The sequence below is a fragment of the Apodemus sylvaticus genome, chromosome X (genome assembly GCF_947179515.1).
Source record: "Apodemus sylvaticus chromosome X, mApoSyl1.1, whole genome shotgun sequence".
Lineage (NCBI taxonomy): Eukaryota > Metazoa > Chordata > Mammalia > Rodentia > Muridae > Apodemus > Apodemus sylvaticus.
In genome coordinates, this window is record NC_067495.1 from 97,903,010 (window position 1) to 97,907,927 (window position 4,918).

Sequence of the window (4,918 nt, forward strand, 5' to 3'; positions counted from 1 at the left end):
AAGGGATGCTGGCCTCGGTCCCCAAGAGCTCCTGGTATCCTTCCCCCAAGGGAGGCACACAAGGCTAAGGGCAGCCCTAGCAATAAGGGACCCAACCTTGCAATGCCATTTTCCCAACGTCTGCCCCACCCTGGCCGGTTCTTACTAAACCTACAGAAACACATTATAATTAATTTCACACAATCCTCTCAATGTATAGTATGTATGCCATGTTTTAAAGAACACAGAATTTCTTGTTGCTAATACTATTTTCTTTTCATCGAAAAGAGATTCTGTTCTCATAGAAGAAAAACATAAAAATTCCACAGAAATCTTAAATTAGAAAGCAGCAAATCATATACTAAGATGTGCTGCAGATTCTTTCAAGGCATATAAATGCAGCTTTGGTCACTCTTTATTGATATAGGCTATAAACGGGCACTTTGCCAGCCTGGAGATGTAGCTCTGTGGTTTGAGCCCATGCTTTGGATGCATGTGGTTCCGGGTTCGATTCCCGGCGTCTCCAAGTGTTTACTTTTCCTCTTTGGGTCTCTTTCTACACAGGGTGACACAACCTAGCATATCTCCATAATCTCCTGAGGAAGATAAAAGACCTCATCTCTGACCAGGGCAACAATGTTGCTCTATAACCACGACAATGTTTCCATGGAGGCCTAGTCTAGTGAGGAAAGCCTGGGCCAAGCAGGCCTCTAGGAATGTTTTATTCACAGCTTGAGTGAAGCTCTGCTTTCTGGCTGGTGGTAGTTTCCCTTATGCTTTCTAATGCGACAGATAACAAGGGTGAATGAGTTCTGCTTTGAGAGAAAGAAAGGGAGGGATGGGCAGAGCATTCCTACTTCCTGAGCAGAGAGAGGGGAGGAGCATTTATTGTTGTCATGGAAACCCGGATTCAATATTTTTTAGAGTCAGCTGTCTCCTCCGATCTTCTTTATAGGGAGGGGCTCTCTTTGTGCTGCTGGAGTATACTGCATTTATTGTACTACATGTATTATATTACATGATCCATGTATTCCAGACTACCTCACACACCAGATTTTAGCTAATCCTTATGCCCATATCGCCCATCTTGCAGTAGGAATTCTGAGGTTACAGATCATGAGGACCACATGTGGCCTTTCCCCTGATTTGTTAGAAGTGAACTCAGATCATGAAGCGTGCCTCAAAGGAAGTGTTTGTACTTGCTAAGCCTCCTGCAAGTTAAAAATGTTATCTTCTCTGGTCCATAATCCATTTTAAATTCTAACTGAAAAGTGACTCAGTTGGGTTTTGATTAATCAATAAAGATTCCAGCAGCTAATGTTTGGGCAGAAAGGAATAGGCTGGACCCTTAGAGTTGCCAAATCAAGGAAGCAGGAGGGAGGAGAAAGGAACCAGCATGACTTAGGGGGAGAAAGAGACACAGATGGATGGATGGACATAGGACCTGCAGGAGATAAAGGCATGGAGCCATGTGAAATTTGAGGTAAGTGGTGATTCCCAGGGTGAGTGGCTGGAAGTGGTACTACCCTCCTGGAGCATAATGAAGTGTAGCACACACTCACCTCTACATGGGAGGATTGTGAAGGAACAATATTAACAATGACTCCAGAAAGAGCTCGGCACGCACCACATGTGCACCACATGTGAGGACCAGTAATCTAACACTGAGAATTCTGGGATACCTGCTATAATAGATTCATTCTATTGTCCCTTGGTGACTCTGCCTGTTTGATATGGCAGGGTATTTTTTGCACATGGAATCACACTGAACCTCAACAGACTGCTGATGAACAAAAGAAGGGATACAGTTAACCTATTGAGGAGATAAGGATGCTGGAAGGGAACCAACCTACCCAGAGTGTCCCCACGTTCTTTTCACCTGATCTGACTGAGAGACTCCACAGCACACTGTGTTCTTCTCAATGAGCTCCTGCTTCTGGGATGAAGATATGAGACCCTTCTCTGTCACCCTGGAAGGTAACACACAGGGAAATAAACCCATGAACTAGAGGAAACCAGGAGGAGACAGCACCTAAAACCCAGAGGATGGAATGGTGGTGGCTTGTCTGAGCAGACTCCTTCAGAGAAAGGTATGCACAATGACTTTCCTCTTCCCATCTCATCACACAACCATGAACACACCAGGCCATGCCAGGGAATGTATACACACAGTGGAAATGTAAGCCTGTGCATTTACCACTAGCATCCTGGGTTCCCTCCCTGAATATGCCCTATGCACAGTCACGGAGTGAAACATTGAGACTCAGCAAAGTCAGCAGAGGCATCAGATGAAGATTTAATTTATTCCACTGGCTAATAGGGGAAAACAGAGCATGAAACCATATAAAGACATATGAGAGATAACTGTGAAGAAATGGGTAATCTGAGTCATACTGATAAACAAATCAGGATGGAGAATAAGCAAGCACATCAGTGAAGTTCCAGTCAGTCAATCAATCTTTGCAGACCCAGCTTCTTTCTAGGAATCCCTGTTCCCACATACACAATGCCTCTCCCCCTCATGAGTCTAGATCCATTAATGTGTTTGTTGAGGGGCCAAGAAGTCAAACCACATCTTTCAACAGATTCACCAATAACAGTTACACACAGAATTCTGAAAGCTACACAGTCATGATCTCTTAGTTTGAATCTTGTGATGGGGGCCTGTGGACTTGTCTCTGGGACATTTCTCTCACTTCCTTCAATAGAATCAGTAGCCTCTATAGGCTCTTAAGGAAGTAGTGTCAAACTGCATTAAACATCAAATAAATTCTCCAACACTATGGAATTCATGCAGATCCTTCATGACTATCCTGGACATTTTATAATCAGTTCACAGAGAATGCAACAGATAGACACTGAAGCAAAATTCACATGCTTCCAGAGATCTATATCAGGTCTTTGTGTAAAATTTATGGCATCCAATTTAATGTTTGAGGAGATTTTTTTGGGTCATTTCTTGTATGACAAAAAAAAATCTATTTTCAATAAAAAGAAAATAAGAATATTAGAGCAAATAATTTTATGCTCTTCAAAACCCAACAGTCCTATAAAAAATAATACTGAATTATTTGGGTTCCTCCATTTTAACTCAATTTTCCGTTGGATTAATAATTCAGTTAATGGTATAATGCCAAACATATAATAATGTTACTGAATTAGCAATATGGTCTCATCTTTCAGGGCATCAAAGTTTCCTGCAACTTCCTGAACACACCTCTATTCTCTTTTAAAACGTGCCTTAGCTTTCAGGCCCTCAAAAACTATTTTCAATTTTTTTGGGAGGTTGGTAATCTTTTTTCTCAACTTTGCCAGATACTATTTATCACTTCACATAGTCCAGTGGGTAAATGTAAAGTAACTAGGCAGACTACTCTCCACCAGCTGTCTTGAACTCTCCACAGACCTCTTCAGAAAACTGTACTAAGTCCAGAATTGATTGCTGCTAGTCGGAGGAGATGTCCTTGGCCTGCTTTGAAACTGTCTGCATTACATGTATGATTAGTCAAGTATCACTGAAACTTAGAGGACTCTACAATAATCTCCTACAAAGAAGAGATAATCCCTTCTCACCATGACCTAGGAGAGGGACTGTAGTGACTGGTGCTAAGAGGCAAGACTCACCAGAGGCTTTGTCCCTACAGGGGCAGCAGGTGGGGTGGAGAGGGAATGGGTGAGGGGTGTGTATCCACAGCTGAGATGAGGACCTCAGGAGCCTCAGCCCCACTCCACTTCTTTCCTTGTTTTTGTTTTAATTCCGGTGGGAGAGTCATACCAGACAGCAAATCTCATAAAAGAGACCTGTTGGGAGGGTTCAGGTTGTGGAGAGACAAATACAGGAGTGGCTTCCTCTGCTCCCAAGAGGGAGCTGAGAACTGGGACAGAAACACACACAGTCTTTGTAAAGTGTTTCTTAGGGGACTGAGTTTTCTAGAGAGGAGATTTCCACTGTGAGTGATGGTGGGATTTCAAGTGCTGAGTCTGGGGGAGCTCAGAGATTAGTGAGTTTTCCTGTTCCTGGATTGGTGGATTTTCATGCTCAGGGATTGGTGGCTTTTGTTCAGACTTTTCACCTAAAATTAGCATGATCTGGGGCAGGTTCTGTTGAGAGGCTAGAGATAAACTTTATGAACTTTACAGAGGCTGGAATCTCTCTAATGACAGTTAAGGAAGTCTGGGGGGGTCTCCTGGCTGCTGGAGTTCCTCAAGATGGGACCTAGCAGCTATCCTGTCTAGATGGTTTACAAAGTTTACAAAATATACAAAGTTTACGAAGGGAGTCCACAGCAGACCTACTCTAGGACCCTGTGAAGTTGAATATAATTCCCAGGAACCACAACTCCTATGCAAGTACATGAGGGTCTTTATTCAAGATTGAGCTCAGGCCATAGACCTTCCTGATGGTGCAACAGAGATGAGAGAGGCCCAGAGATCTAGGGGAACGGGATTATAAAGGAACAAAAAAGATGCAGGTGTTTCCAAGCCTTGGCACTACATGAGATGGTAAAGGGATGTTGGCATTTAAGCTGATTGCTTTACAGCACCTGTTTAAACCATAAGGAGGGCACATACATCAAAAAGAGCACCACGACCTGGGAACAGCTTATGTTTTCTTAGCCCACACTGTTGTTAGCAGCTAGCAGCAGCCGATTTGTCTGTTTTGCAACGACCGGGGACATTTCATGATTTTTCTCAGACCTCAAGAGTGGGAACCACGCCTCTCTAAGTCATATCTCTTCACCAGTATACCACCCTTGTACATATACCCAAAAGACACCCCACCATACCACAAGGATACATGATCCCCCATGTTCATAGCAGCCTTATTTGTTTTTTTTTAACTTTTTTATCCGATATATTTTTTATTTACATTTCAAATGATTTCCCCTTTTCTAGCCCCCCACTCCCCGAAAGTCCCATAAGGCTCCTTTTCTCCCCC

The 4,918-nt window shown here is 43.1% G+C and overlaps 1 non-coding gene across 1 annotated transcript; it reads left to right on the forward strand.

The window, feature by feature from the left end:
- The first annotated feature begins 432 nt into the window (after positions 1–432).
- Trnap-ugg (transfer RNA proline (anticodon UGG)) lies at positions 433–505 on the forward strand. Its single transcript has one exon. It is a non-coding gene; the product is annotated as a tRNA-Pro (tRNA).
- Positions 506–4,918: the final 4,413 nt, after the last annotated feature.